This window comes from Pelobates fuscus, chromosome 9, assembly GCF_036172605.1.
Source record: "Pelobates fuscus isolate aPelFus1 chromosome 9, aPelFus1.pri, whole genome shotgun sequence".
In the NCBI taxonomy this organism is placed as follows: Eukaryota; Metazoa; Chordata; class Amphibia; order Anura; family Pelobatidae; genus Pelobates; species Pelobates fuscus.
The window spans coordinates 126578344-126599436 of NC_086325.1; the positions used below are offsets into that span (position 1 = coordinate 126578344).

A 21093-nucleotide genomic window follows, 5' to 3' on the forward strand; every position below is an offset into this window, starting at 1 on the left:
GCGTATTGGTCTAGGGCCGCTCGTCGTGTGTGCGATCAGGCCTGTCGGGAAGGTCCACCTGTATCTTATTTTCTGGGCGGTCAATGTTCTAGTAAGCGGTTTTAGAGTCCTGCGGTACCCAAGGGTGGCTGGACAGAGGTCTGGGTATAGTTGAAGCTGGTGACCGTCGTGGTCGAGCTCACTTCTGTTGCGGGCCTCATGTAAGATCTCTTCTTTCAGAGCATAGTTTTCTAGGCAGCAGATCATGTCTCGTGGAGGGGCATCAGGCGGGCCTCTGGGTCTCAGTGCTCTGTGAGCCCGGACAAACGCAATGGGAGACTCACCCGGGCGTCCCAAGAGGCCATTGAATATGTTAGAGATGAGGCTTATCAGTTGTGCGGGTGTTTCTTCTCCTTCTCTGAGGCCGCGTATCCGCAGGTTGTTTCTGCGGCCCCTGTTGTCCAGATCTTCAACGTGGCGTGCCATGGCCTGCATTTGGGTCAGTTGATGTGACTGGGCCGTTGAATGGGCCGCCTGTGCCGCGGTTAGGTTGTCGTGGTCAGCCTCAATTTGGGCCATGCGGTCAGCTATGCCCTGTATGTCCGCTCTCATCATTTGAATGTCTGCCCTGATAGAGGTCTGAAGGGCCGTGGTGGCGTTGGTCTGATCAGCTCGGGTGGGTAGTGCCTTCAGCAGGTTAAGCCAGGCTGCCGGCGGGGTCGCCATGGTTTCACTCCGGTCTGGGGAGTGGGAGTTAGGAGTGGAGGCTTATGACTGTGAGTAGGCCTCAGACGCCGCCTGGGAGTTTGGGTCTGGCGTCGCGGCTAAGTATTGCCGCATGGAGGAATTTACCAGCGCCTGGCGGGTCCCAGAGGGTTTAGGGGTGCTCCCGGTCTTTGAATGTTTCCCCATTTCGGGGAGCAGGGTCAGCTTTCTCGGGCTTCACGGGCGTGCTCGGAGGAGCGATGTGATTATGCGGCCATTCCGTTCCGCCGCTCGGCCACGCCCCCCCCCAAAAATCTACAACTTTTAACAAAACCGTAAGTGCTGGTCATGCTTATCTATATATATAATGTCACTCAGGACCTGAACTCACATTTCCCATACTGCTGACTCAGAGCGGACACACTACCAACTTACCAAAGTGTATCCCCAATATAGACAATCACCCACAAAGAACACTTACGACAAACAAAGGTGACCGGGAGAAAGAGAAGTGTGGGGTATACTTATAGATCTATAAACCATGCTCCTCAGGACACCTATAGTCTTAATAAACCGGAGACCTCTTATGGTCTCAAAACCTGTATCTACTTGAGATACCCTGTATCTATCTTAGATACTAACCTGGGTTACCAAGAACCCTATATATGTAGACCAAATGTCTAATAAACCGGAGACCTATTTACAGTCTCAATATAACTAAAGTCCTTACACCTTTCCTATCTACTGGATACAGACTTACTGAACCAAAAATGCTACTTACCGCAAATGGTCCTGCTGATCCCACTTCTGACACCAAGCTGAAAGGGTTAATGCTGTTCTGGACTCAACTCCCATTGATTCTCGATTCTCCGGTCATTATAATCAATATTGATGGAGAATCATTGTTAGCACTAAAGACACAGACACCACAAATGTGCTTTAACAAGATTCTCAATGAGTATATTTCAGGGCTAGCATTTATACACAGTTTGTCACTCAAGCAGCGAGATTTATCGTTTCCTTATAGTTAATAGTACATACTTGTCTGACATTAAAAGATAAGCATTTGAATAAAGACGGGACAGGAACATCCTTAGGTCAAGCAAGGTCAAACATCCTCTAGAAGGAAGACCTTGGTACAAAATACAACTGCCAAAGTCAGCATAATTATTTCAAACATTATTTTAAAACATACAAAGCAAAAAGAGTTTAACTATTTCATATCCTTACAGTCAGCACTAATGATTATAAACCTTATCTAAGAATAAAATTCATATGAACAAGAAAAGTTAACTACTTCATATTCTTACAATGTGCCTTTCAAATATTTGTTGGAGGATATTCCATTTATCCTCAGTGTACTTTTCGCTAAATAGTTTATACCAATCACCATATTGTAAAGCTCCCCTTGAAATTGGCCTTTTTAAAATTATATGTTTTAGTATACCCTATGTGCTTTTGTTTTGTTTTTTTAGTCTATTTGAAAGGGCACTATATCGTGATCACTATTTCCCAAGTGCTCACCTAATTGAATGTTGGTCAGAAGATCAATGTTGTTTGTTAGTACCAGGTCCAGACAAGCGTCCTGTCTAGTTGGTGCTTTGTACAAGTTGTGACATGAAGGTGTCATTTAACAAGTTCAAAAACCTAATTCCCTTTGCTGAACTACTAGTCCCTCTGTCCCAATTTATGCCTGGGTAATTAAAATTTCCAATGATTGACATGTTACCCAGATTTGCAGCTTTCTCAATTGGCTCAAACAGCTGTTGTTCCTCATCAATATTAACATTATCCTAAACAATAACTAATTTCCCTTTTGCCCCAAGCAGATATTTACCCATAAAGCTTCCACATTTTCCTCATCATTTTCTACTTGCTTAAAATTTGGCTTTAATTCATTGTTGACATATAAACATAACCCGCCACCTTTCCATTTTTTCTATGCTTCCTAGTGTGTACCAATTTAAGTTAACTGTCCAGTCATGTGTCTCATCCCACCATTTTTCAGTTATGCCTATTGTGTCATATTGTTTAGTGAATACTATTGCCTCAAGGTCTCCCATTTTGTTATTTTGGATTGTTGCATTAGTATGCATACATTTAATATTATTATGACAGAGCTCCCTGTACCCCAGTCGGGTACGTCCGCAATGAACCGCTTCCTAGCCGGGACAAAATTGGGGACTAGTTCTATCCACTCCCAGGGGCTGGATGACACACAGCCCTGGGAGCTTCTAAGTCCTCACAAGTACTTCCCCCGCTGCATCCTCTACGAGCTGGAGCATGCTGGCACAGTGATTAGCCAGTTTCTCTCACCAAGTAACTGGGCGACACACAGCTCTGGAAGTCTAACTGAAATGCTTTATTGGTATAATCAATTCATACAAAGACCCCCTCAGGGGGTCTCCATTTTTTTCAGCACAAGACCCTCAGTCTCAGGCTGGAGGGTGATGGTTTACAGATAGCCATCTCAACAATTCAACACTTACATACAGTGATACACAGCACATAAATTGGGGAAAAAACTTAGGGGGCTCTGCACCCCGGGAAGGAAATGGGGCACACACATAAACATCCCTGGATAGCCCTATGCCGCAGCTAGGATCCCTGCAAATAGCGGGACAATCAGACGTACAGAGCCAAGTAGTTCCACAGAATTGTTTGGTTTAGGCCGGTACATTCAAACTTTGCGCCTAAGCCAAGCAGCGACCAATCCACACTCAGGGAGCGGAGGCGATCCGAGCTGAGCCCTTTAACGTGCACCGACCTATCAGTAGAAAGGGCGCAAACCAAGTTGGAATAGTAGCTCCTCCTCCTATTGGTCACCTAAACCCTGCAGCGACCAATCAGCACTTGCTTGTGCCGGCCTATGAGGAGAAAGGGCGCACACCCAGTTTGAATAGGAGCTCCTTTTCCTATTGGTTGGCACAAACTTCCAGGTGGCCGGCGGGACTCTGCGGCTGTGAAGCCGATCTCTAGCTCCAGATGGGCAGCCACTAGCCTGGACTCGTAGCTCCCGGGTAGGGAGCCCCTGCAGTTGCTGTCTGCCTCGCTGACATCCAGCTGCTGGCATGTGATCTCCCCCAGGCAGTGATTAGGCTCCTCTAGGAGTAGGTAGGGCGATCTCCAGCAATGAACCCTGAAAACAATGCGGGTCAGCAAGTGGGCACATGTGGACATGGCACTCTGTGACAGCGTTCCGAGTTATCATGAGTCACTTGTACTTTTTGTGAATTTTTTATCAATATAACATACCTCCTCTGTTCTGAGCTTGCCCTTCCCCCCTACTTATACTGAGCTAAAGCCCATCTCCTTTCTGTCCTCTATGCATTTTCTTGATTGCTATGACCCTCACCCCCTACTACTAGTTTAAAAACTCCTACCATCCTGTCCCACAACACTGCAGACCCTCTCCCGTTTAGGTGCAATCCATCACTTATATTAAGGTTGTACCCAAGCTCAAAGTCGTCCCAGTGCTCTAAAAACCCAAAACCCTCTTTCCCACATCAAGACGTAAGCCAGGCATTTACCTCTCTAATCTCCTGCTGCCTTTCCACTGTAGCCCGTGACACAGGTAATAGAGAGTACCACCTTGGAGGTCCTTTTCTTAAGTTTGCTACTGTAGCAGTACTTACCCTCTCCAGGGGCCGGACAAGGTCCTCTTTCCCCGCTGTACACGGTCCTGCAAATGCATGAGCCGCACGCGGCTCGTCCGATGGGGAGGCGTGCACTGACCGCGAGAAGCAGCCACGTGACTCCCTTGGGACTGGGACTGGGTATCGGGCACGCTTTTAACCCCTTAAGGACCAAACTTCTGGAATAAAAGGGAATCATGACATGTTACACATGTCATGTGTCCTTAAGGGGTTAAAGGGACAGTGGGAGCCAAAAGTAAAAAAGGTCTCTCATTGGCCCATGTCATTCCACATTCCCCATACACTCATGTTTTGGAGGCGTGGATATGACAAGGTATTTATATTCACCTTTCCCCTAGCTCCCTGCCCTATCGTGATACCCCAACAGCTGTAAAGGTGGCAGATGTGACTCCCTGGATTCATCACTCTAGGGTTAAACCAGCAGCAGATTCTTGGCAAGCTATCTCACCTGAGAATCCATGTAAGATCCAGTTGAAGCGAACTACCCAGTCTCTGAAGCTTGATTAACGTGACATAAAGAAGTACGAGACAATCTTCAAAAAACGTGGTTGAGAAAGATATCAGAGAGCAGCAAGTAGGTGTTTTGACGCCCATAATAAAGCCTGCTCATCTACCAACGTCCCATAGCCAGAGTGTCTCGGAGGGACCTCTGTGAAGGGAAGAGAGGATCAGACGGACGGCATTCCCTGCAGCCCTCTCAAGCGGGAAGCTGAGGTGCCGTTGCACAGTTGAACATGTGGATGAAGACTTCCATCATAATGTATTTCTTTGTGTGTAATGTAACCAGATATCCCAAACTCTTATTTGGCACTTGCATTATGAATATAAGGGGTCTATATCTCAATGCAGATACCTAGACACTGATTCTATTATGTGTCAGACAGTTTCAGGTGAACCCAAGTGCTTTGATTCCCAGTTCCAACCCCGTACAATCTGGCTGGTTCTTTGAAATGCCCACTCTCAGGGGGGCATTGATAAATCAAACCTTGTTAAGTACCACCTCTTCACTAGGCATCCTACTATTCGATGCATGCAAAGCAATTTCTGGTAGTGGAAAACCTTGGAACATATGCGGTGACCTTAAATGGGAACAAACCTATGCCCTAGTTGAAGAACCACTGACCCTGATTGTCCAAATATAGATTTGAACTTTTGTCCATACTGGTCATGTGTAGGTTTGGCGACCTGGGGAAAAACAGTAAACCAAGATCTGATAATTCAGAGGTTACCAACAACTCCTCATTGTAAATCAATGGAGTGTAACCCTGTACACATGACAATTTCTAACCTCCAGCAAATATTAATGTATTAATAAGTTTGGGAATTTTTCGTTTTCCAAATATATGGTACAGGGACAGACCCAGGAGCCATTATATATATATATATCCTTTAAACAGAGACCCTGAATGCCCAAACTCATCAGGTATTCCATTCCATTTATGAGGAGATGAGTGTTGAAGTGTTGGAGTGTTGATGAAGTTCCCCGCACTGTTAAAAACCCGTCCATCGATCTGGCTGAGAGTATTGCAAGTAGTATTAATATAACAAACTGCTTTGTATGTGGAGGTACAAATATAGGAGACCAATTGCCATATGAAGCGAGGGAAGTATGGTACCCTGGTTCTGAGACGAATGAGCAACATATGCCTTCCCATTCCAGTAATCAAGCAAGCATAAAGGAAAAATTGGAATGGCAATTAAAAACTTCTATAATCGGTCATGTATCCTTAGCTAGGGCAGGCCCACTGTTTAACACACCTGTAGGCAAGTTGCATATAATGCTAGTAGCCATAATACTACCTGGTGGTCAGCTTCAAATGTCTCAGATTCTATCAACACTTTTGTTAATTACACCAATTAAAGAGAGGTACGGTTTGATGTATCTGCTATATCTAACTGGAGAGCTCCAGAAAATTTATACTGGATTTGTGGTAAAAAGACACATTTAGAGTTATCACAAGATTGGGCTGGGGCATGTGTGTTAGGTATGCTCAAACCATGCTTCTTCTTGTTACCAATCCAAACAGGAAAGACATTGGGAGTAAAGGTCTATGATGTAAACCATAGGAAGAAGTGAGTATCATTAAATATAGGTAAGTGGGAAGACGATGAATGGCCACTTCAGCAAATTATTAATTCCTATGGACCTGCTACTTGGGCTTAAGATAGTACTTATGGTTGTCGAACCCCTATATACTCAACCACATCATAAGATTACAGGCGGTGGTTTAGATTATAACCAATGAGACAGCTGAATCACTTAACCTCGTGGCCAAACAGAATACCCATATTAGGTCAGCCATTTACCAAAACAGGCTTCCTTCTATTAGCGGTAGAAGGAGGTGTGTGCGGAAAATGTAATCTTAGTAATTGCTGTCTCTATATAGATGACAAAGAGCAAGCTGTGGTTGACCTTACTAGCCACGTGGTTAAATTAACACACCTACCTACTCAGATCTGGAATGGGTATAATCCAGGTAGTTGGTTTGGAAGCTGGTACGAACAATTTGAAGGGTTAGGATAAGTGGGCAGAGGTTGGATAAGTGGTATTTATTATCTTATGCCTCTTACTACCGTGCTTGATTCCATTAATAATTCAGTCCATACGTAGTGTTATTGAGAGCACTTTAGAAAGGACGACAGCAGCTCACATAATGGCCATCTGGAGATATGAACCTCTAGCCCAGAGAGAAATAATTTGTAATCATGTCAATGAGTTCTGAGAATTCATAATATTCAGCTAGAATGCTCGCATGGATTCTCCTGTTTTGTAATTACCTGGTATTGGCAAAGTATGGTAGGTGATGCATCTGGAGTACTCATCAGAAGCAACAAAGGGAGGGGGGGGGGGGGAGGGTGTGATGGGATTTCAGCTAGGCCCAGAATTTTGTAGGCCTAAAATCTCCATGTGGCATACACAAGTACAGGTATCTGTTTCGTATAGCTAAGATACTGCCATCAATGTACTGAGCATGTGCTAGATTTAAAAAAAAAAAAAAAAAATTGCCATTCTCCTCAAGTGCCATGTTGCTGAATCATATAAGGTAATACTGTAAATACTGTTTGCTGATTGGTGTAAGGGTACAGATGGGGGATGAATCACTTATAAAAAGCCTGTACTTCATGTGCTCAGACATTTTGAACATGAGTTCAGCTGAGACCCAATCGGTGAGAATAAAGACCTTTGCCTCCTGAACTGAAACGTGTCCAGACTCTCTGTGCGTGGCTCTCTGTCCGTACCCTATAACACCAGGGGATAAGCCTTGAGTTTTTATCTGTGATTTAGGGGACTAAAAATAACTAATATGTTGAGCCTTGGATTTATCAGCTCTCTCATGGTTTTTTTTTTTCTTTCAGTTTATCACTTTCAGGCACCATTTATTTTCAGGAAGCAAAACCCTGCCCTCCCCAAAAAGTATTTTTTCTTTTCTTTCCCCTTCTTTCCTCCTTCCCCTGTCCCCCTTGATTTATGTTCTAAACCTAGAGTCCCATGCAGTTTCAAGTTGAAATTGTAGATTATGCTAGCTTTAGTGTACCTATAATCTTAATTTTATTAATGACAGGAGGCGAGTATTTGCTTAAGTCTCTCTTTACTAGAACTCCACAGCAGCACAGAAAAACAACCAATCAGAAAAAAGTTAGGTACTATAAAACTCCCCTCCCCATGCATCATTTCCTCTTTCAAGCTGCGACAAAACAAAATAAAAGGCAGAAAACATAATGGGGAAGAAACAAAGTCCTAGATTCGATGAATACAACGATGTCCACCATTCGAGAAGAACTGCCAAACCAGATAGTGCTGATGGACTGTAAACTGAAACGAGAGAAAAAACAGAATCGAAAGGGTTGGTTAGCCAATGAAATGTACTCTGAACAAAACATGTAGGCACCCAGTGTAACAACCAAATTTACCTTAATATGTAGATATCCCAACCCTACATATGAAAAACAGACGTAAGAAACAAGTGACAGGTAGCAGAGACAACAAGCAGAGTTGCATACATACCTGATTAATCTAAACTATTAACATTAAACAAGGGAGGGATAAGAATGGGTGGGAAATACTCGCTTCCTGTCATTAATAAAATTAAGATTATAGGTACACTAAAGCTAGCATAATCTACAATTTTATAACATGACAGGAGGCTTCATATTTGCTGTTTCAACGCTCAATTAACCAATCCAACGCTGTTTGTGTCGCTGGTACCTATTCCAGGAGATATCAGAGTAGTCCTAATTGGACTTAACAACTGTGATAAATGACAGAAGACGGATCAATGAAGATGCCAGCCGACGAAGCATCTCAAACACGGAACAAAAACACCATCCGCCGATAGATCCATTGTACGTGGTGTTGCGACCTGTTTCCTAGCAGTCGATCCATGAGCTGGCAATCTGACCTATCAGCCATTTTCCTGTAGTTGTAAAATATCAAAGGTCATTTGCGGACTTAGGGCCGCGAGAAGAAACTGCCACCATGTCTCAACTCTTGATCTGTAAGGTGGCTCCTCCGATCGTGCGATGTGGCCTTGCAGACAGATCTCCAATCTCAAGGAATGCGCCTAAGTCCAGCACCAATATCACAATAGAACCGAGTAGAATCTTTTGTTCCCTCCTGACCTACCCGGTGAGATGTTTCATCCGAGAATAAATTAGTATGCAGGCAAGAGTGTGGTCAAACCAGCCGTATCCTAAGTGATTCCAATATTCCAAATGGACTGTGTAATCCTCGGCTGCGGTAGAGAAAAGACTCCAAAAGGACGTCCATTCAGGGTTCCGAACTGAACTTGTGTGGATGAACTGTGGTCGACTATTCTGGGAATAGAGAATCCCAGAAATATTCAAAGGGATGGGAAGCGTAAACCGGAGTGGAGATTTCCATCCAGATATGTCATCATCTAAGAGTGAAAGATGTACGGATCCAATGGTGATTGGGACCTGAAAACCACGAAGAGTCCTCACGTGCTGTAGTGAGAGCGTGAAATAATCCGATTACCCGTAGTACGATCCTGTTCCATGCCTAACCTGTCAAAATTTGTGTAGGGGTTCCTGGTATACACACCACCTACAAGATGCAGTATAATATAGCGAGACCCTTAGGTCCCTGTAATTTTGATAATTGAAGTCAAAGTCTCCCTATAGAGGGGTACCTCCCTTCTTAGCTTGGAGTCCCGCGATCACATAGCGTTCTCCAATGCGCAGGCAAGGCGTAAAGTCCCTTCGCTCATGACAGGCGACTCCAGAGAGCAGATATAGTGAAAAAAGAAGGGTCCAGCTTCAGCCGTCCGAAACATGTGATGTCCTGTTAGAGAATGTCGGCAGCCCTGTCTGAGTCTGCTACCATCTTGAGCCGTACTCCAGCGGTAGTACGTGACCCGACTTTGGTATCTGTGTAGGAGTCGGGGCACACCAGGTACCTCCATAGAGACTCGTAGGTCTCCTTGACGGTAGTTGAAAAAGTGGGTTAGTGCGAATCCAAAACAATACGGCTCCCGTGAGGGATATATAGAGTATAGATGGAAGGCCCACCATCTCCGAACCCTGTTCACCAGGTATGTGCTCCGAGGAGATGGGGCAGTACTGCCATCTTATCCCAAGATCGTAATGACCGGGGAACTCAAGACAACCGGGGTTTCCGGTCTTACCATGCGATCCATGCATACGGTTTACCTTCAGACCGGGTAGTAGGCCTTCTCTAGTCTTGTTACCCGAGCAAGGCAGTGCCTGTCTGCTCCATGAAGGTCTCCGTATCTCCTGTCATCTTGATATGGGAGAAACTGTCTGCGCAGTTTGTTCGCAATGGTCTGGATATCCAAAACTGAAAGCAATTCTCCATTTTATATGGTGCAGAATATACCAAAACCTGTACTCTCGTACTACCTGAGGCTCATCCGTTAGCCATACCATCTCCAGGAGTGTGTGTAAATAAATGGGAGTCTCCCCCTGTATACCTCTGTGGGTATTTCTCGCGTGTGGTACAGTGGTCCAGATCCAGTCGATCCAATACCGGAGATAAAATAGAGGGATCCAGTCTAAATATGTATACCTTGCATGACCAGGCAGTCCTCCATAACAAAATCAGTAGCACGGACGACAGATCTAATTGAATGCCGGAGGGACTCTTGTACAGGTACAAGCCTGAGTGATGAACAAAAAGGACGGCACCGTAGAGCGTCGAGCGTATGAGAAATCCGCGCCCTCTAATAATGTTATGAACTCCTTGATAGCGTCCGGCTGATAGCCTGAACGGGCCGCACCTGTTAATAACCACACAGTAGAGTCTGCATCCGTGACCGGTTCTCTCTATGGGAAAGTGTCACTCCAAACATGTCCTCTGTATCCAGCTCAGTATCTGGCTGAGGTTGAGGGAGGGCTGCACCCTCTAATAACAAATCAGTGTCCGGTTCTGTATATGAGAGGGGGTCGCTCTCTGTTCCTGAAAATAAAATATCCTCGGATCAAGGGGATGGAGGGCCGCACCCTCTTGTGATCCAAACTAGAGTCCCTAGAGACTCAGGGTGACCAACTGCAGGGTACACTAATTACTAATATCAGCATAAGGCTGAGGGCAACCTACGGAAACAAAGATGGAAAACTACCAACTGACCGTCCAGATCCCGTGCGCACGCACGGGGTCCAGGATGACCGTTGGTAGCCTGAGGAAAGCTGGAGATGTTCTCCGCAATCCATGAGCACCCGGGAGGTCAGAGGAGGTCAAGTCAGGCCTCTCGACGACCCGAGCAAAAGGAAAAGGAAGTCACGAAAACAAAAACAAAAATAAACGTAGATAAGAGTAAATGCGAGAATTCTATCTCAGATAGAAGGCAAATAGCAGGCCGGAAGGCAAAGCAAGTAAGCCCCACTGAACAGGGCCAGGAGCTAACCTTACGCAGGAATAACTACCAATACCTATATGGATACCTGGAGGCAGATAGAGAGTTAGTTGTAAAAGACAAGGAAACACTGCGTTCCCCTGTAGGTGTTTGAGTACCGGTCCTTGTCTGTGCGAAGTTCTCCTTGGAGACGTGCCGTCGCCGGTCTGGTGTAAACCGTGGATGTGTGTCCGGGGTCTTCATAAGAAATCTTGCCCTTCAGGCATGAGGTTTAGGGCCTTCACCCTTCCCACCACACTCAGATGGTCGTATACTGGTGTCCTCTTGGACAGTATGGCAATGGTGTGTGCCTGGACACCTGCCTATCTCCATGTCACTGGTGGGTACTGTGTTTTCCTCAGTGATATTCCCAGAAGGGCACAGGCCCAGCAGGCCAAACAAATGGACACAGAATAGTTGGCCAAGCAAATAGGCACAGACATAGCAGGCCATTCAAATATGCACAGACATAGCAGGCCAATCGATGGGGCACAGACATAGCAGGTCAATCGATGGGGCACAGACATAGCAGGCCAATCGATGGGGCACAGACATAGCAGGCCAATCGATGGGGCACAGACATAGCAGGCCAATCGATGGGGCACAGACATAGCAGGCCAATCGATGGGGCACATACATAGCAGGCCAATCAATGGGGCACAGACATAGCAGGCCGATTTAATCGGCACTGACATAGCGGGCCGATTTAATCGGCACTGACATAGCAGGCCAATCAATGGGGCACAGACATAGCAGGCCAAGCAATGGGGCACAGACATAGCAGGCCAATCCTGGTTGTGTATTATTATTATTATATTATTATTATGTTATTATATATAGTGCAATCCAATTCCGCAGCACATTACAATGGGTATTGAATGAGTAATGCGGACCCCTGAGTTGGATAGAGTTCCCAAAAAATTGTAGATCCTCAGAGCATCCTGTGACATAGGGCCCCCAGACTCCAACCCTTTTAGACAGCATAATACTGTGTTAATAACATATAACTGGGACTAGTAGTCCCTAAATGCCCAGCAGGCAATAGTGGTATCCCAGTTGTAATAGGTATAAACTGAAAATGTTCCAGTGATAACTGCGTCCATTAAAACGTGATATAGTGAGCAATACATATTAATTGAGAATATGATATGCACATGGGCATGCAGACCAGTCAGATTTATTCATCCATAGTATGCATCATCAGCATGCCGCCAGAAGGTTATCGTACCCATGGTATAATTTCAGGAATAGGGCAAAAACAAGAGTCAACTCAATGCACCCTCTTATTGAGCTTGGAAGGGACCACCTTCCAATTCTACAAGTCACAGAATCTGATAGAATTGAATCAGTGTCAGCATAGACTGGTCTCCCATACCAGTTTGAGCCATAGCCAGGTCTGCTTAGCTTAGTATATTTGTCATGGACAGTGAATATCATGTGAGTAGTCTCAGCTCTAACTACAGGGATGGATCAGGCACATATCTACTGATAAACATAAGTATAAACATATGCACCAATGAACACTAGATATTAGTGCAATATAAAGTTATCAGCTGCTAGGTGCATGACAAAATCAACTGGTAGCAGAAACCTAAAATCTTATCCCTGAGCTCACTGGCAGACTGGCTCTGTATGCATCATGTTACAGAGCCAGAATGCCAGCTAGGAGAACACTTGCGGTCCGACCTCCGCATCTGGAGCAGGGGCTGTGAGCATGTGCACCCTCCTCTCGCCAGTCGGCTGCACGCGGCTCCCTGAAGAAGCCGGCCGCGGCGAGGCGGCTACGTGTGTGGGCTGACCAGGCCGCCGGGTACTCGCGTCCGACCGCGAGAGACCCTGGGCGCCGGCAGGTTCACACTGGAGCTCGGGGAGTCAGATGAGGCAGCCAAACGGCTAGTATCCTGACTCCCTGAGCGGAGTACATGTAGCCCGCGGGGGGCTAATAGAAGGGCGCTAGGGGGGTGGTGGGGGGTATGGGGAAGGGGATCAAAACCTAAAGGAATCCCCAGGAAACCCCCCTAACATCACTACCTGAAAGGAAACATCCCCAAACAGGGGAAGCAATGAGAAAAAAACTGACAGTAAGCCCAAAGTCACTAAAAAACTATTTGTATAATATATAAATAATAAATATATAAATTAAATATAGTATATACATATATAAAAAATATATGACTACATATAATAAACATTAAATATAGAAAAAGAACATGCCGTATTTTTCGCTCCATAAGACGCACTTTTTTCCCCCTCAAAAGTGAGGGGAAATGTCTGTGCGTCTTATGGAGCGAATATGAAGCTTTACTTACCTGTCTTGCAGCGTTGGCAGGCAGCACAGGGCGCACCGCGGTAGTGGAACTTGAATTTCATGTTCCAAGCTGAGTGCGCACTTCCTTTCAGTCCTGCCGGAAACCGGAACATGAAATTCAAGTTCCACTACCGCGGTGCGCCCTGTGCTGCCGGCCAGCGCTACAAGACAGGTAAGTAATTATGGGACAAGGGGAGGGGGACAGTATGGGAGAGAAGAATATGGGGGGGGGATGAAGTCTATGGGGAGGGGGGGTGAAGTCTATGGGGAGGGGGGGGATGAAGTCTATGGGGAGGGGGGGGATGAAGTCTATGGGGAGGGGGGGGATGAAGTCTATGGGGAGGGGGGGATGAAGTCTATGGGGAGGGGGGGGGATGAAGTCTATGGGGAGGGGGGGGGATGAAGTCTATGGGGAGGGGGGGGATGAAGCCTATGGGGAGGGGGGAGATGAAGTCTATGGGGAGGGGGGGATGAAGTCTATGGGGAGGGGGGGATGAAGTCTATGGGGAGGGGGGGATGAAGTCTATGGGGAGGGGGGGGGGTGAAGTCTATGGGGGGGATGAAGTCTATGGGGGGGTGAAGTCTATGGGGTTGGGGGGGATGAAGTCTATGGGGAGGGGGGGCATGAAGTCTATGGGGAGGGGGGTATGAAGTCTATGGGGAGGGGGTGGATGAAGTCTATGGGGAGGGGGTGGATGAAGACTATGGGAGAGAGGAGAAGACTATGGGAGGGGGGGACACTATGGGACAGGGGAGAAAAAAAATATTCTGTACAAACTGTCCCATAGTAAGAAACACTATGGGACAGTTTGTTCAGAATATTTTTTTTCTGGGTTTTTTTTCTATGGGGGGGTGAAGTCTATGGGGTTGGGGGGGATGAAGTCTATGGGGAGGGGGGGCATGAAGTCTATGGGGAGGGGGGTATGAAGTCTATGGGGAGGGGGTGGATGAAGTCTATGGGGAGGGGGTGGATGAAGACTATGGGAGAGAGGAGAAGACTATGGGAGGGGGGGACACTATGGGACAGGGGAGAAAAAAAATATTCTGTACAAACTGTCCCATAGTAAGAAACACTATGGGACAGTTTGTTCAGAATATTTTTTTTCTGGGTTTCTTCCTCTAAAAACTAGGTGCGTCTTATGGTGAGGTGCGTCTTATGGAGCGAAAAATACGGTAATATGATATAAAATATATAATAAATAACTAAATACAGTATACTATATAAATACATAACATGGTAACTGAATAATATAAATATAAATCATAAATAAGTCATAATAAAACCCAAAGCCACCCACTATAAGCATGAGGCAGTGGTACTCTGACCTGTACTGTCTGCGGAGCAGCAAAGAAAAAGGAAATGATGCATGGGGAGGGGAGTTTTATAGTACCTAACTTTTTTCTGATTGGTTGTTTTTCTGTGCTGCTGTGGAGTTCTAGTAAAGAGAGACTTAAGCAAATATGAAGCCTCCTGTCATGTTATAAAATTGTAATCAATTTAGCTGCTATTGAGATTAAGAGATTTGAATGTTGATATCACTTAATCAATGTAGAGTTCTTTATGTTGCTGGTTTTCTGCTATTAACCTCTTATATACTTGCATAAAGACAGGAACAAACTGTTTAAGAATTCTTAATGTCACTTAATCAGTATAAGATTCTTTGTTCTTTATTCACTGAATTTCTATTGTCATATATACATGTTAGAAGACAAAAACAATGTTTTTTTTAGATGCCACTTAATCAGTGTATTCACTGGTTTTCAGCTCTTATCTTATATGCATGAATAAAAGCAGGAACCAGCCGTGCTAATAATTTTTTCTGTCTCTTAATCAATGTAAGATTCTGTGTTCAATGGTTTTGAACTTCTTATTTACATGTTAGAAGACAGGAACCAAAACGATTTTTAGGATTTTTGATGTTCTAGTCCTCCTGCTGGTATGATAAACCAAGCAAATAGATCAATTTATGTACACAAAAATGCTGTTACCTTATCTTTCCATCTTCTTTAGCATTTTTTATTTATACATATTAAAAAACAAGTCCTGCGCTCAAACTCCCATCACTCCTGGGCGGCAGCAATGACAATAGTACTCATCAGCCCCAATACATACAGTAAAAACCAAAGAAAAAAGTTACCTACACTCTTCCCAAATCCCCATGCATAGTTAAACAAATTTAGGTTATTTAGTTTCTCAAATGGCCATGGGGGACTTTAGCCCACCTGCCACGTCATGGCAAATCTCTTGGGTGGGTCCCACATTTACCGTTACCTTGCTTTCTTGAGCTTCTGGCAAAGGTATCGCTAATGAGACAGAAACGGGTATTTGTTATATACACCCCTACATGCTTATTAACCCCTAATAAGGAACACATTGGATAGGCGGCAGCATTGCAACATAGCTGAGTGATAAAAAGTGAATGCAAATAAAAAAAAAAAACAACAAGTCCTGCACTCAAACTCCCATCACTCCTGGGCGGCAGCAATAGCCATAGTACATATCAGCCCCAATACATACAGTAAAAAACAAAGAAAAAACATTTTTTTATTTATAGCATTAAAAATTTGCATTTAGCATATGTCTTACTTTATCTGAAGAGACCACATTTAGAGTTTTAAGTTGTATCCTTGAAGTATGGTTGGTCGTGTAACATGGAGTCAATTGTAGTAAGCCCAGGCGTCCTGTCATTCGTCGTATGTCTCAGAAATTATTGTAAGCAGAGTATTCTTGGCTTGCCACATGTGTTCAGCGCCATTACCAAGCTCATGTCACATATTCATCCGCACATAAAAATGTGGTTAATGTAATTTACCATCCTGACAGGAAAAGTTGTGCCGAGCAACATTACCGCCCTGACAGGAAAAGTTGTGCCGAGCAGCAATCATACACATGGAAACCTGGTAATTGCTTTTGGGGTCAAAGGCTGGTCATGGCCGATCAGATCCACATGAGGGGTATTTAAACCCAATTCTCCTCTTGCTCATTGCCCTGATGGTAATCCGAAAGTGCGATCCTGATCTTAATTTTCTGGTATTTGACTTTGGCTTCGTTTTGACTTCCCTGAATTCTGGTATCCTTGATTTTTGGCTTTCCCTCATCGTTGTCTGATTCTGTGTTCCTGAGCTTGGCAAGTATTTTGACTATTCTTGTATACGTTAAGTACAGACATTCTAAGGTCCAGTTATACATTATCCTTAGTCCTAGGTGTGACACAGTTCTGCGTGCTGGATCAATTTATAATCCTGACAGCCCACCACGGTTATCATTAATTAGGACTCCAGGAGAAGTAATCCTTTAAGAATCAGCACAAAGCGATCTTTCAGACCTCTTAGAAAAAGTCTCCAGAGACCACACGATTCTGCCGGAGTAACGGGGAGGATCTACACACGTCGACCCGTCCTCTCTTCTTCACAGACTCACGCCCCGCCAACACGTCCGTACATCCTAAGTCAGCACACCGTAAAAAAAAAAAAAAATTTTTTTTATTAAGATTTGGTTAAACTAGACAGATATTACATGCCATATGGGGAATGTCGTGGCGAGGATCAAGGGAATAACCATTGCTTCCAATGAGTCTCAAATTAGTAACAATTAATTCACAGGGGTTAAACTAACCGCAAAAGAGGTCTTACCTTTATAAAATGCTTGTTAAAGAAAAAAAAATCAATATATGTTTTTCCACAGGAAACTCATTGGGACAGCAAGTGTTCAACATATTAAGACTGTTCCCATACCAGTGGTATTTGATTACATTTTCATTTTTTTGTTGGACTTTTTTTTTTTTACTATATATATATACAATTTCAAATCTGAAAATTGGGGAATCTTTGTGTCGAGGTGGCGACATGTGTTATTTTATACATTTGAAGTCTTTTTGATTTCCTCACTGTTGGTCAGGATGTTTTTGGGAAGAGAGGAGACTTCCCCTCCCTTTTAGAAAATTATTGACCAATATCACTCATCAATTTAGACTTAAAAATATTTTAAAATTGAAGGCCTTCGACAGGGTAAGCTGTACCTTCTTGTCTGAGACCTTAGATGTTTTCGGGATTCAATGTTTATTTAAAGTTAGCTCTATGGCTCTTTACAGCAATCCTAGTGCAAAGGTGACAGGCCCCACACTGAATTCTAAATTTTTCAGTTTACATAACGGAACATGGCAGGACTGCCTTCTGGGTCCTCTACTATATGCATTATCCATTGAACCATTGGCAGCTATTATAAGAACTACATAATTAATAGAGGGCATCAAAATCAATAACCACATTTTTAATATATTACTTTACACCGATGATGTTATACTTGCACTTACTGGCCCTTAAACTTCTATACCCACACTGCTCTCAAGAATTGCAGAATTTAGTCTACTCTTTAATTTGAAACTAAATTTACCTAAAATGCAAGTATTATCAAGTGGATTATCTCCTTTCCAAAAGCAAATGATTTTAATGGAATAATCATATTTAATATTTAGGTATTAAAATCTTATTTAAACTTAATTAAATTATTCTAGAGAACTGTAATAAGTTACTAGATGATCTTGATCAGCAGATAAAAAAAGTTTGAAAAAAAGTTTTCTTGGGTGGGTCGGATCAACATGATCAAGGCATATTTAGTACCCAACATAATTTACTTATTTAGAATGATCCCAATCTGGGTCTCAGGGAATATTTTAGATAAAAAAAAAACTCCTGCCTATTCTTTATATGGAGAGTTAATAAATCTCGAATTGCACAAAAAAAAACTATAAAGAGAGATGGCACGCAATTAGGTTTACATTTCCAAAATATGAGTTTACTTCATGCTATAACAAGTTTTACTCATATGCTAACTGAGGTAGTAGAAAATAAATGGAGTGAGGTGAGGTATATCTACGAGAAAGCCAATCTAAAAGGTCAAAATCCACGTAATTGTGGTTAAAATCTTCTCATAACAAACTATTAAATCTGAATAATATAATCATGAGAGGTGCAGTTAAAGGACCACTCTAGGCACCCAGACGACTTCAGCTTAATGAAGTGGTCTGGGTGCCAGGTACCTCTAGGATTAACCCTTTTTTTTATAAACATAGCAGTTTCAGAGATGACGTCGCAATCAAGATGGAGAGGAGGAGGAAAGCTCCCCGCCCGGCGCTGGAAAAAGAGGTAAGTTTAACCCCTTCCTCTCTCCAGAGCCCGGCGGGAGGGGGTCCCTGAGGGTGGGGGCACCCTCAGGGTACTCTAGTGCCAGGAAAACGAGTGTTTTCCTGGCACTAGAGTGGTCCTTTAAAACCAGGGCAAAAGTCAGAAAAAAGGTTGAGTATTACTAATTTATTTACCTAATTTACTCTGCTAAAGGTCCTTAACTTGTACATACAAGAGGTTGACATAAGGGGATGGACTGAGGGAAATATAATTACTCTTGCAGATATCCAGCTAAACACTGGTATACTGACATTCAGTCAGCTCAAAGGCGGATGTAATCTCTCAAACCGGGACATCTTTACCTACTTGAGGATTAAAATTTTTATCAAATAATCCCATCACAGATTTAAACACACTAGATTATTTCTTTAAAGTGGCACTGTCATGGCCGAATCCCATTTTTTTTTAAACCCCTCTCCCGACTCCACTACATCTAATTATCCCCCTAGTCACCTCCAAATGCCCCTAAGACCATTTTACCTATTAAATGTTTATTTTCTGCCTGGACCTGCCGGACCCTGTGGAACAATTCATCTGCCCACACCAGCTAGCACTGTGAAATTCCTGCGAGTGCCAAGTTAAACACTTCTACTCAGAAAGACGAATCAATGAATAGAAATGTTGTTTGGTTTATTAGAAGGAAGCTCCCTCCTTGTAAAATGTAAAGATAGAAGCGTCAGGGAGCAGTGCTCCCCACCACTTTCTAAGCCCCCCATGTCCTCCCTCACTCTATGGGGGTTAGTGTGACCCCTATAATAGCATAAGAGAGATTGCATATGCCACGAGTAGGGAAATGTCTACCAAACAGTTAGCAGCCAGTGGCCACTGTTAAAAAAAAAAAAAAAAAAAAAAAGCCCCCATGTGTGCCGTGCCAGCAAGGGATATCAAACTGCAGGGGTGACCTAGCGTCCCTCCCGGGCCCCCACTCAAGAGCGGCAGGTGGGGGCCCTATATTAAAATGGGGGGTATTGTCCTCTCCCACCACCCCCACCAATGGGCGACGGGTGGGGGCTAAATGTAAGCCCCCCACAAGGTGACTATGGGTCCCCAAGCACCTAGTCACCCCCCTTAAAAAAAATAAAATAATGTTTAATACATTCCTACCTACCCTTCTCATCCTAAAAATAGTGAGGGGGGAACAATAAAACTTAATACCTGTAAATAAATCAAACTTACAATTTGAGGTCTTCTTTTTTTCTAAGAACCTTTTTTTTTTCCACAAAAGGCCAATTAAAAATCCATAATACCAGTCAAACTTTGAAAATAAAATAAAAAAACCTGAGCACATTTTTTTTTTTTTTTTAAACCCAGACGGATAAACATAATCCATCTTCACCAATGGAGGGCACGGCGCAGACTGAGCTCCGCAGGGCGGTAAAAGGCTTAAAAAGCCTACCCACACCCTGCAATTAGGCTCAGAGCGTTCTGATTGGTTGGTTTAAGCCAACCAATCGGAGTGCTCTGACAGGTAAATGAAGAGACTGACGAGTAAGTTTCTACATTTACCTGTCACAGGACTTTGATTGGTTGGCTTGAAATCCAATCAGAATGTTCTGTGTCATTTTACACAGCATGGGGAAGTTCTTTGGGATTGTCCCATGCTGTGTAATTTGACTAGTAACACGGATTGTTGCTTTCTATTTTTAAAGCAATCAATCACAGTGTTATGAGTCAGATTTTTCTTTGGCGCACAGATTTATTTTATTTTCAGCATTCAACAGTGTGACAAACTCCCCTTCTCAAATGAGTTTGACACAAGCTCCTGGAGGAGCCTGCTTGCCAGCCTCCTGCCCACAAACTATGGGCCCTCTAATATACACTGAAAAAGTCTACGTTCATGTATTCGGACTACATGGTTCGGGAAACTGTACAGCTGCACACACTGGAGACCACCTGTGAGCTTGTTAAGCCTAATTTCTACTTTGTAGCAATTTCCAACGCAGTGTTCTAAGTGTTCGTCTAGGTGGCCACATTTCCTATGGACGACCACAAGGTGGCACCCTCTTGTTCGCACAAACGCAGGCAGCATCGGACACAGAAACTCCCAACACCGCTGGACTTCCAGCATTGTCTGCATTCAGTTCTACAACATTTAGGCGGAAATTGTTCGGTGGAAACGTTCCCACGCACAAGGGGAACAGGCTCCAGGGTAAGAATATTGAGTATGTTCGGTTTTAAACTATCGAACTAGACCGACCACTAGCCCTGATCTAATGGAACTGTTTTGGGCAGGAGTCTCGTGTGCGGTCGGTCAAATTAAGACTTCCAGTAAATTCCCGAACCCCTGGACCGATCTGGGTGATTGTTGGCTATGGCTAGGGGATGGAACTTTTAGTTTTTTAGTATTTTTTTTTTTTTATATGTATTTGTAAGGTACTTTAAGGAATTT

At 43.9% G+C, this 21093-nt stretch overlaps 1 protein-coding gene across 1 annotated transcript in view; it reads left to right on the forward strand.

Moving 5' to 3' along the window:
- The window catches only part of ASTN2 (astrotactin 2), a 925983-nt gene that overhangs the window by 206851 nt on the left and 698039 nt on the right, over positions 1-21093 (forward strand). The window lies entirely within an intron of this gene.